Source organism: Borostomias antarcticus, assembly GCF_949987555.1.
Source record: "Borostomias antarcticus genome assembly, chromosome: 13".
Classification (NCBI taxonomy): domain Eukaryota; kingdom Metazoa; phylum Chordata; class Actinopteri; order Stomiiformes; family Stomiidae; genus Borostomias; species Borostomias antarcticus.
In genome coordinates this window covers 26,211,163-26,224,437 of record NC_140246.1, presented here as the reverse complement: position 1 = coordinate 26,224,437, position 13,275 = coordinate 26,211,163, and positions in this window count along the sequence as shown.

Genomic DNA, 13,275 nt, shown 5'->3' with positions numbered 1-13,275 from the left:
TATTCTTCTATTCACTGAGCTGTGAGCAGTAAAGTAGGCTATATCCCTATATTCTTCTATTCACGCATGCCTATAGGCATGAAGTGGGGCCGTGTCGTCACCTTTTTCCCAAGAGTTGCGTATTGCCAGTTTACACGGCGAGAATTACGGTGGCGTTTTAAAAGATTCCACTCTGGGACCTGGTGTCAAAAGTTTGCGGATTCAGGCCCACAAAACGCTGTTGTCATGTAAACGAAAGGCCACACCGCAACAAAAGTTGCAGGGATAGTTGTCGTGTAAACGGCACCTAAACTGAAGCCCTATTGAACCGCGCCATCTTTGAAAAAAATGCGTCACTGATAACTTTGACATGCGCAGTCAAAGGTCTCAATGACGCGTTCTTGTAGTCCACAAACAGATTGCTCTCCCCCAAGGGGCCAGGAAGCGATTTACTTCCTGAAACATTTGATCAGCGCCATCTTGCCGAATCGACACCTTTTGACATGCGCAGTTGTGCTTTTCTCAGACCCCGCCGCGTTCACGAACAGTTTGCACGTTCCTGTGGATTTCCAATGCGCGTTCACAGCTCTCCCCGCTCTGTTAGTGGCCCTTTCTGAATCCAGTCCCTCCCCACTCGTACTCAGTCACCGAGTGCACTCCGTTTTGTAGTCCCCTCACAGCTGAATGTAGTTCCCTTGATTAGGGTGTAGGGTATAAAACTCTTAGGGACGCACTCCCCTCACTCCAGCGGAAACAGGAAACAGAAACCATAACAGTTGCCATGGTTTCGCGTAAACATGTAGCGGTAGCGGCAGCTGTTCGCATCTTCCTTCACCTGCTCCAGATGAGGATGCAATCTGCCCGAAAGCGTAGACGTTTAAGGCGCCTTTTATCGGTTGTCCACCAGCTACAGGTATGTTTTTAGTTGTCTGCTAATAGTAAACTGCTGCGCTATTTCAATTTACTTATTTTCTTTACATATTTTTGGGGAATAGCCTACCTTTCTCCAGATCCCTAAAGTGGGAATATCCAAAATGACAATATGGCCAAGGCATTTAAAATGATTTAACCTTAATTTTAAGAAATCTCACCTATTAATTAACCCTTTGCCATAATTTGTTAGCATCATTATTATTATTATTATTATTATTATTATTAGTAGTAGTAGTAGTAGTAGTATTTATATTATTATTGTCAATGAAATAATCCTCTCTTTTCCTAGGACTGTACTCAGGGCAGAGGGCCATACATGCAGCTAAATGCTGCCACTCCCATCATGCGCCTATATGCGGACCCAGAAGCTTGCCTAAAAAAGGACTTCAGAATGTCCCGAGCCACTATAAACCATCTGCTGCAGATGATTGCCACACCGAGGGACCACGGTTGGGGCCAGGAGATGGAGGTAAGGAAAGAAACAAAGATCAGTTTTATTTGGGAGGGACAGTGTGCATTAATAAACATAGCTTACATGATTAACTGTAAATACACTGGAGTTAGCAGGAATGCTAGTTTTCATCATTTTCATCATCTTCAGGTGCTTGTGTTCCTGTACAGCTTGGCCCATGGGCTGTCACTGACAGTTGTGAGTTCGGCCTTTGACATCCCTATGAGCACTGTACACAACATGATTCACAGAATCAGCAAGGAGATCAAGGCCGAACTCTCCACTGTCATCCGTCTGCCATCAGCCCATGAGCTCCCCACCATCGCTGCAGGTTTCAGTCTGCTTGCTCACAGTGATGCGTTCTCCCATGTGGCTGGTGCCATGGACGGGTGCCACATTAGGATCAGGTCTCCAGGGGAGCAGCACCAGGCAGACTATTACAACTACAAGCTCTTTCCATCCATCCAGATGCAGGCCATCTGCGACTATAGAGGCAAGTTCCTGGATGTCTTTGTGTGCTATCCAGGTTCAGTGCATGATGCCAGGATCTTGCGCAACAGCCCAGTCTTCCACCAGGCCCTGTACCCTCCAGCTGGCTACTTCATCCTTGCGGATGGTGCCTATCCCTGCTTGGAAACACCAATGGCCATCCTCACTCCCTACAAGCACCCTCTTCACGGCCGGGGCCAGGTTTGTTTGTATGGATGCACTAGAACATGGTGATGTAGATGAGATTAGTTTGTCATTGTCAGAAAACAACAAAATTATGTTTAGCAGCTGTTTGACACAGTACATACAATATGCAATAACACATACAATATAACAGTTATGCAGTGATAACTCTTCTTTTTTAAGGCTGTGGTATAGTTGACAGCCCATGACATGTTTCCACCCATGGGAACAATGAAGTTGATCTTCTATTTTGTATCTTGTATCCAGGAGAGGTACAACTGGCATCACTCCCAGGCTCGTTCTGTCGTCGAACGAGCATTTGGGATGATGAAAGCGCGCTGGCGAGCCACACTGTCCAAGGCCCTGGAGGTCCATCCCACCTTTGTCCCAGAGATCATCGTTTGCTGTGCAATGCTCCACAATCTTTGCCTGGAGATGAATGATCACCTGGGTGAGCTGGAGGACCCCCAGCCTGCTGAAGATCCCCAGGATGGTCCCCCCATTGGCGTAGGAGGGCCGGAACATCCTGGGACTCGTATTCGGGACAGGATTGCCCAACAGCTGGCTGCACCTGTTGAGCTAGTTGAGCAGCTCCTTGAGCATGATTATTTGTGATTGTTTTATTTTTGGAGTTTAATTTCTACCAAAACAATGGTAAGGCCCGATTTTGTTTGTCTTACAAAAAGGCCATTTTATTTTGGGCATTTGACGCTCATTCCATTTTAATTTATTAAGCACTTTGGGCTGCAATTAGTTTTGAAAGTTGCTATTAAAACAAGCCCATCAAACTACACAAGCTGGCTGTATGAACCTGTTTGTCCAATTGTAATTTTCTAAAAATAATGTCTGACTTCGTACATTTTGGGGATGAGTTGTATGTAGAAAGGGACTTACTCAAACATCTATAAATACTAAACCATACATAGTAAACCAGGATTTTGCAGTGGTCCCATATAGGAAGAGCTGTATAGCAAAAGCTCTTACTCAAACATCAATAGTAAACCAGGATTAATGCCGCGTTCCAGGCAACCCGTAACTTGTGTTTTTCCGACCTCAAACCCGTAACTTCCCACCCGTGAACTCGTACAGCTCGATGTACTACCAGTTGCCGGGTGGGAACTTACGGGTTTGACTGCCATTCCAGAGCATTTTCACGTGTAGGAGGTAGGAAAAACACGAGTTACGGGTTGCCTTGAACGCACCATTAGATTTTGCTGTGGTCTCATCCTTTTCAGAGCAGCGTTCCTTTTCAGATTGGCGTTCACCTGTGGCGTTCACCTGTGGTCTTAAGTATTAGAAGACAGACCATACCACTAATATGACAACCAGAGATCACACAGAATATGGAGACAAATGTGCAAAGGATACAAAGGGATTCTCAAAAATAAATTTATTCAACTGAAATTGGCCATCTTGGCCTATCCACTACAAACTGAAAATAAGGCATCTTGGCCAAACTGATGAAATGAATAATGATAAATAATACACAATGATAAATAAATGACAGAACTTCACATTTTGTTGACCATTTTCTCAAATAGTGTTAGAAACTTGGGTGGTCTGTACCAGCTCCTGGTGTCGCTCTTCCTCCTTTTCGGCTTCCCGCTCCAGGACCTCCATCACCCCATCATAGGACATCCGTCTCTTTTTGGCAGGTGGGGGGGCAAGTGAGGACACGGATGTGCCAGGGAGGGAGGGTGGAACAGGTGTGCCAGGGAGGGAGGGTGGAACAGGGGTGCCAGGGAGGGAGGGTGGAACAGATGAGGATGTGCCCGGGTCTGGGAGGGACGACGGCTCTGGACTTGCCTTTGACATGCATGAGGCAATGAGGACAGGTGGAGTCAAAGACGGTTTTGACCCCACTGCCTCATGCATGTCGTCATAGAAGCTCCAGGTGGCTGGTGTTTCCTCCCCCTGGTCAGTCCCAGGGCCGGTGGGTGGGTCGTCATAGAAGCTCCAGGTGTTTCCTCCCCCTGGTCAGTCCCAGAGCCGGTGGGTGGCAATCTAAGCTCCTAAAACAAAAAGAGGCATGAGATGTCTGCAGCATCTAGAAGGCTATATGCATGTTATGTCTAATAATAATAATAATAACACTCTGTATGCACACAGGTCCATATGAAAAAGTAAATTACCTTGTACTTCTTCTTTAGGTTTTCCCATTTTTTGGAGGCCTGCTTTGAGGTTGCCTGGCCCTCCAGGTCCATTTGTTTGATGATGAAGCTGTTGAGAAATGTCAGGGAAGATATAGTTAAAATGCTTTGCTCAGAATAATCTCACAATATACATGAATACTGTGTGGCCCCTGCAATCACACCACATCAGGCCTACACATCATTTGGCAAGACCTAGTAATGGGATACAATCACCTAATTACATTTCAGTGAGGAGCGTTTTGTGGTGGGTGCCAGGTTCACGGACTAGGGGAATAAATAATACTTTAGCCTATGGAAATAAATAATACTTACTCCCAAGCTTCTTTGGTACCGTTTCTTTTTTGGGTAAACAGCTTCTCGTGTTGTGTTCTGAGTTGGATTAACTGTCTGGTCTGCGCAACAGTCCCTGTAAATATCCACCACTTCAATCAAATGAACACAATCTACCGTTTTTTAGAACGGTAGGCTATTTGATTAGAAGTACAATGCAAATATTGTATGATTGGTGAGGAACTTACATTTGTATGGCGTGTCTTCCATTTCGGAGCCTTAACAGTGCTGCACATGCCAATCGAGCCTGCATCGATGCAGACTCGCTACCGAGGGTGTTATAAGCCACTTCCACTCGGCGCAAATTGGTTTCAGATGGCACTTAATATGGCGCGGCCTCCGCGTGAACGCGCAAACCGAGGGGGAGTGCATAGGGCGAGGGAAGAGGAGCTGGATTCGAAAAGGGCCAGTGTGTCTGAATTAGCATTTAGAACTAGCTTGCGTAAAATACTGATTCTGTCAAATATATCGTTTAGAAAAATTATTCCTTTATCCAGGCATCTTAGTTTTACCAGTTTCATTATAGCGGAGCAGGTTATATTTGCTCGTATGTGGTATTTTTTGTGTTCACAACTTTGCGATCGTACAGCCAGGCTACAGAGCTCCAGAAACCCCTATGCCAAGCCAAGCTGCATCACATTGTGGCCGGTCCAGAGAGCTCCTGTTGCGGGTACAAGCACAGGGCTAATAGCTCAGTTTGTGGTGCTATTTTCCATTCGCTGAGTATGGTTATGATAATAATAATAATATTAAGAAGAAGAAGAATAAATATGTTATAGATATGGGTTTGTGTTAGGATTCATCAAGGGCGAATGGAAAATAGCACCACAAACTCCCCTATTAGCCGCGTTCCTGTACCGCAACAGGAGCATTCTGTTCCGGCCGCTCCTCTGCTATGGCTACGGTTTCTGGAGTTCTGTAGCCTGGCTGTACGATCGCGAACTTGTGAACAGAATAAATACCACATACGAGCAAATATAACCTGCTCCGCTATAATGAAACTGGTAAAACTAAGATGTCGAATCTAGTTTGAGCGAGAGATAATCGGGAGATTCTTAGGGAGACAAACTGACTTCTAACCAACTTTGACTTCGTAACATTGCCTATTGACCTATACAACACAGCATGCTCACAACAGTTCTGGTAGGCTATTGCTTCAGAAACCTTACAGCACAGTTTGCACCTGATTAATTTTGTTTAATGCCAGGGAAGGGTACAGTATGGTGCGCTGTGTTTCTGCCATTGCACAGGAGGGCTAACGTTACCAAAAGCAAATGCATTGAGAGCTAACATTAGCATGCTAGGATAACTAACACAGCTATACAATTATAAAACGTATGTACAAATTAGTTCTAGTATACTATTACTATCTCTGAATGATATGTTTCTAGCAAGCTACTGCATACAGAGCAATAAGGTTAACATAGCCTAATTCAATTCAGCATTATCCTTGTGTCATAAGATTACGATTATCTTATAAAATGGTTACTTAAACAGTCAGGATCTGAACTTACCGATGGATGAAGAGGTTAGGGCGCAAAATTCCAATATCACTTTTTCTAGCGGGCGGGCATGGGGGCGGGTTCTTGAGACAGTTTGAGGCGAGGGGGAGTGCCAATTTTGTAAGTCTGACGTCAGACTCAACAAAAACTCAACAAAATTCAACACTTCCAGAGTGTTCACACAATACCTCCAAGTACAAATACCATGCAAAACCCCAGAAAATCCCATTTTGACTGGAGCACCTCTAAGATTTACAGTCTAGGCTTAATAAAAAATAATGATAAAAGTAGGGCTGCGAGCAGCAGTGAGCAGGGCCTTGCACCCCACGCGTGTCGGGGTGCAGCGCCGTTAAAGGGTGTGCTATTTCGGTGTCAAGTACTGAGAGAAACTTCCTGTCACCAGTAGGTGGCGCTCTAAGCGTGACTTAATACCGACGCATAGATGTGTTCAGGATGGTATCTTGATGAAGCATGAGAAATGTTGTGTAAATCGGACAATGTATGTAGGAGTTATGATGACTTCCTGCTTGACCTGTAAGCGGCGCTATAAGTATGACTCAATACTGACCTACAGATGTGTTCAGGACGTGATCTTCATCAAGCGTGAGCAATTTGGGGTAAACTGGATAATGTATGTAGGAGTTATGAGGACTTCCTGTAAGCAGTAGGTGGCGCTATAAGTATGACTCACAGATGCACAGATGTGTTCGGGATGCGACCTTCATCAAGCGTGAGTAATTTGGTGTAAATCGGATATTGTATGTAGGAGTTATGAGGACTTCCTGTTTCACCAGTAGGTGGCGCTGTAGGTATGACACAATACTGACTTACAGATGTGTTCAAGATGCGACCTTCATCAATCGTGAGCAATTTGGAGTAAATCGGATAATGTATGTAAGAGTTATGAGTACTTCCTGTTTCACCAGTAGGTGGCGCTGTAAGTGTGACTCAATACCGACGCATAGATGTGCTCAGAATGCGACCTTCATGAAGTGTCAGCAATTTGGTGCAAATCGGATAATGTATGTAGAAGTTTTGAGGACTTCCTGTTTCACCAATAGGTGGCGCTATAAGTATGACGCAATACTGATAAATAGATGTGTTCAGGACAGAACCTTCATGAAGTGTGAGAAATAAGATAATGTATGGAGGAGTTATGAGAACTTCCTGTTTTATGGCAAAATGTCAACATTTGGCGGGGCACCACGGCAAGGGTGTTTGGTGAAAACTCAATTTTTGGATAACCTTTGATCACAAAGGTCTTAAGATGAAGCTGACCTTATATGAAGTTGATCGGATGAAATCTGTAGGCGGAGTTTGTTAAAGTACGAGGCATGGAAATGGTAAAAACAAGGAAAAAATGGCACCTTAAGAGCAAAATGGCTGACTTCCTGTTGGATGTTGGACTCCGAGACATTTTAGAGACATTTTAGTGTGTCTCGATGAACTACATATGCCCACCGAATTTCGTTCGCCTACATCAAACTGAAAGGTGGGGCTCGCCATTCAAAATTTTCCAGGGGGCACTCTTGAACCGTTTTGCCAAGCCCATTTCCGTCACCCATGAAATATCATTTTTTTCACTGGGACTGACGTATCTGCAAAGTTTCATGCGTTTTCATCTATGTTTAGGCCGCCAAAAAGGCATTTGTTTGGGGAGAAGAAGAAGAAGGTAGAAGAATTAATCCTTACAATTTCAATAGGGCCTCGCATCGCCAGTGCTTGGGCCCTAACTAGAAAATTGCATTTCCTGCAGAAAATGTGTGTGAATGCTGAGCAGCTGAATGGAATAGCAAAAGCATTGCTGAAAATGCATGAATGTGAAAAATCTGAAAGCTCAAATGCATCACACCTGAACAGCTGAAAATCCTGGAAGCTGAAAATCCTGGAAGCTGAGATGTGAAACTGGCAGAATTGGAAGCTGAACTGCATTGCCTAAAGAAGCTAAAAACTTAAATACATTGCTACAAAAGCTGGAAGATAAACTGTAATACTGTCAAAGCTGAAACATGGAATAAATGATGGAATGTATTGCTAAAAAGCTTGTAAGCTGGAAAACCTGGAAGCTTAGCTGAAATGTGAAACTGGCAGAATTGGAACTGCATTACTAAAGAAGCTAAGAACTTAAATACTTTTAAACTTTTAAACCTGAGTAGTTTAAGCCTTGAACTGAGCCATTAGCTTGAAAGATGAGCAATAGAGTTATACTGTCAAAGCGGAAAGATGGAATAAATGATGGAATGTATAGCTTAAAAGCTTGGAAGCCTGTCGGGGACATTACAGTGACCTGTGGGCAATCTCTATGCACCAGATGGTGAAGACCGTGTGTCTCTAGCCCACATGGGCTGAGTTCTGTGGTCCATGGTGTGGAAAGTGGCGTGGTGGAAAGACTCCGCCCCCTTGGGTCAGAGCTGGTCGGGGGCAGTGCATTGACCTCCAGGCAGTCTCCTTGCACCCACTGGTGAAGACCTTGTGTCTCTAGCTCACTCAGGGGCTGAGTTGTGGGATCTGTGGCCTGGATAGTGACGTGGTGGCGAGACTCCGCCTCCTTGGGTCACAACCCGTCGGGGACAGTACAGTGACCTCTCGGTAATCTCCATGCACCCACCTGTGAAGACCATGGCCCAGTCCCAATGTCCACCCTTGCAGACTCGCAGACTTAAGGGCGCGCTCCCGCAAAGTCCGCGAGGGCTTAGGGGTGTCCCAATGTCAACTCGGCAAGTGCGCGAGGGCTCTCCGGCAGCCATTTTGAGCCCTTTATGGCCCCTTCCCGTAAGTCTGCATTTCTGCAGACTTAGCCCAAGGGAATTACCCACAGTTCATAGCGTCGTGACGTGAAACACGGGGTTACCTGAAGAACAGCCAATAAACAAGCACGGACAGATCAACCAACCGTAACGTTCACGTTACAGAACAAAATGTTTTCATGTTTTCAGCTGGACTTGCTTATCTGCACAAGTAGCCTTATAATTAATTTGGTTTCATTATTTTAAGTATGGGTTATTAACCCCATGGGTTTGTATAATGTGATTTGTTTAAAAATATGTAGGCTATGGTTATAATTTACATCGATTTCTGTTGCTCTAAATCATATGATTGCCCAGTTAAAAGCAGTATGACATTAATTACCCATTTCGGTGCAGTGTTCTTTGAATTGAGATTTCCAACATGAATATGGAAAGAGTTGTGAGGTGCAGGAATGTGTATACATAATATATTATCATTCTTAAGTTAATACTTTTGGATTCATCACAAACAAGAATCACAGGCAGTAATGTAGGATCGATGCGATCCTACTAACAAATACTGGGTTGGGTTGATATTTGATCGCAGATGCGATCGCATATGACCACAAAATGAAATGATTTCAAGTTGAACAAATGTTTTGAGGGTAACACAGACAGTTCTGATAATGTAAAGGGGATTTGACTCAGCCAAAATTAATTTACACGAAGGCCTACAAGAAAAACATGTACAATTTACAAATTGATTTAAAAAAAGCCCCACGCCCACAATAGTAAGAAATATGTTTTCACGTCAACGTAATGTGATGTCACAAGTGCTGTCCCATTCCTTGTTATACCAATTCGAGCCCTTGCAGCCTCTCACACTCGATCACTTCACCAGGTGACGTCAATAAGTCTGTGAGGGCTCAGGGCTTGAGGGTTTAGGGGGGACATTGGGACTGGGCCCATGTATCTTTAGCCTACTTGGGCAAAGTTCTGTAGTCCATGGCGTGGATAGTGGCGTGGTGGAAAGACTCCGTCCCCTTGTGTCACTGCTGGTCGGGGGCAGTGCATTGACCTCTGGCTAATCTCCATGCACCCACCCATGAAGACCATGTGTCTCTAGCCCACTCTGAGTTGTGGTGTCAGTGACGTGTTCAGTGGTGTGGTGGCGAGACTCCGCCCCCTTGGGTCAGAGCCGGTCATGGACAGTGTAGGCTGTGCCGGGCTACCCACCTGCCTTCACCAGTGAAGACCATGTGTCTCTAGCCATCTCAGAGGCTGTGTTGTGAGGTCCATGGCGTGGATAGTGGCGTGGTGATGAGACTCCGCCCCCTCGGGTCAGAGCCGGTTGAGGACAGTGTACTGCTCCCCGGGCCACCCGCATGCACCCAACCGTGAAAACTGTGTCTTTAGCCAACTCAGGGGCTGAGATGTGGGGACCGTGGCGTGGATAGTGGCAAGACTCCGCCCCCTCAGGTCAAAGGTTGTGGGGGGCAGGTCAGTGTTTGCCAGGCCATCCCAATGCACCCCTCATTGGAGACCGTGTGTCTATAGCCCACCCCGGGGCCGAGCAGTAGCTGTGGAGGTGTTGTATGGAAGTTGAGGTGAGAAGCAGTAGCAGTGAGAAGCAGTAGGTGTTTGTTATAAGTACTGCTAGTACTACACTCAAAAATAGATTAGACCATTCATCGTAACTCAGTTTTATTGAGTTCTCTGAAAGAGGAGAAAAGGTATTAATATGAGTTTACAGCCTGAAAAAGAGTGTCATTCTGAATATTCTGAATATAAGGAAGGTAGGAAAGAAGGATGGAAGCAAGGAATATGAATGCTACCACAGTAGTCATAAAAGGGTGCCTGTACAGAGAGCCTGCAAGGCATGCCGACTTCAGACAGCTCTCTCTCAAAAAGTATAAAGGTCACAGCCTAGATATTGACACCGGAGGAATCCTGAGAACTTGCTGAACATTTTATATGTCTGTGTAGCTTAAAAACTGTAGGCATGGCGACGAGTTAGAAAAAGGGTTAAAATGCTAAATTAGCAGCTCAAATGTTAGTGTGGGCCCATACGTTTCAATGGAGAGCGCAGTTGCCTAACAAATCGTCATACAGCGAAAACTATAAGTCATACGGATTAGATACTTACATTGTACGAATCAGCACAGTTATGTGAACGTTTTACTTTATAATATGTGTATGAGCTGTTAAAACTGTAGGAGCGACAGCAGTTTACAAAACGTGTAGATGTTTTCAAAAAACAGGCTGCCACACTCTAAAAACTGAACATTCCACACATCCACTTCAATGTTTAAAAAGGTCCAAAACAAACTTAAATTAGGGTGCTTTCACACCAGGGGTTTTATTCCGAAATTGATCGCATTCCCCTCGTATTTCGATTCATTTTGGCATGTCTGAACATAGAAACTGCGACCGGTTCCGCAACAAACCAACCGCGACGAGCGACTGGAGAGGGTGGTCTCGTCTCGATTCAAGTGTTCTCCTTTATGATTCAGTTGTGGTCTGAAAGCATCTGGCCCTCAAAACGAAAGCTAGCCGGAAGCCAACTCCTACGCTATTGCAAATATTGCCGTAGCCTACATGAGGACTCAATACTGTCGCAACCACAACACTGGCCGAGAAGAATGTCGTCGTCGTACGTCTCCTGTCTAGATTACTGCTAGCCCTTCTCAGTCCCAGGGTCTATTTTAACAAATGCTGGGTTTTGAAGCCTCGGCGCTACCATTAAATAATTTATTTAGACGCGTTCTGTCTGAGTTAAATTATTTTTCCGAGGTAGTCTTCTTCTGTGGTGTTGGCGGTGCACCCAGAACCCAGCATTTGTTAAAATAGACCCTGTCAAAACCCAGGATTTGTGAAAATAGACCCTTTTGCAAGTAAGTGAAGTTTCATGTTTATCTGACACTTGTAAATATGAGCGCCTCTCCTAACTAGGCCGACACCGATTTATTTTGACGGCAAAGTGAATGGAGCAGCAAAGGACTGTTGTCTGGCATGAGCGAGCGGAATGCGACAACGGGACTGAGAAGGGCTAGATTTATGCACACTGCATAATACGCACTTATACTTATGTAGGTTTTATTCGCCATTCGAAAATATATCCGCGTCCGTCACATATTATTTTCCTACCGAAACCGCACATAGATTCCTGCCCCTGCTAAAACAACTCTGTATTTTGCATGTAGGCTACAGTATGTAGGCCTACACCCGAAAGTACCATAACCTACCCATGACGAATGTATAGCCTTAAAGGAGAAGTAAAGTAGTAAAAAAAAAAAAGCGTGTTTAGCCCTGTTTTAACGTTACTTATGATCATATACAATGGTTCAGATCAAAACGTTGACAAAACTAGCACTTTTTAGAAAGTCTGATAATTGCTCTACCACCGTTTTGGTCATACAATGGATGTGGATGGGCACCTTGAAAAATCTTTCAAAAACATGTTAAACTCTCGATTTCAAAGACAAGAAGCTCACCGAGGGGGTAATTGGTGTCCGTTGGTGTTCTGACATCAAATTTGCCGCAAAGTATGAATCCTGTAGGGTTTTCTTGATAATTTTATGAAATCCATTAACTTGTATTGACGCGACCATTGTAGATGTGTAGATCAATCCGCAGAGGGGATTCAGGAAGCGGAACTACTTACGGTAGCTTTAGTTATTGTTTATGTTGCTAGGCTACCTAGTTTGTGGAAGTTTACACATGTATGTGCTGCGACTAAATAGTTCTATGCTAAATATTTAAAAAAGCCTTTCCAGATGAACTAGAATCTTACTTTATGGCGAATTATATGTCACAACACCTTGGTGAGTTTCTTTTCTTTGAAATCGAGAGTTTAACATATTTTTGAAAGATTTTTCAAGATGCCCACCCACATCCATTGTATGACCAAAACGGTGGTACAGCAATTATCAGACTTTCTCAAAAGTGCTAGTTTTGTCAACGTTTTGATCTGAACCATTGTATATGATCAAAAGTAACCTTAAAACAGGGCTAAACATGCATTTTCCCTTTACTACTCCTTTAACCCTCAGAGGGCTGGGGCTATTTGAGCCGTTTTTGTCATACTTAGGATTTTGACCTCATATACCACATTAACAACATGGTACCATGCCATGCTTGGTACCATTTTTTCCTGACATGTTCAGCTACCTGATCTGACATTCAGTTTTTGATTATGACTTACTGTATTGTCACCATATTGTATATTATACTATAAGAATTTCAAAATCGGATTAGAATTTTGTGTGTTTTTTGTACTTGAAAAATGTGAATGTGATATTCTAGCCTATGGAAGGGTGCAAATGCACCCACAGGTTGTATGTATGAACATACAGATGTCAAATAAAGATAAATCAAGCTATATACCATCTTATTTTGACATGTAACATGTAATAATCATAGGCGTTTTTACCTCTTTTTAGCTGTGCCTTTCTTCAACACTTGTTCAACAACAGACCATGTCTACAATTAGAGATCTAGATAAGATTTGCATTCTCTGGGTGTGAGGA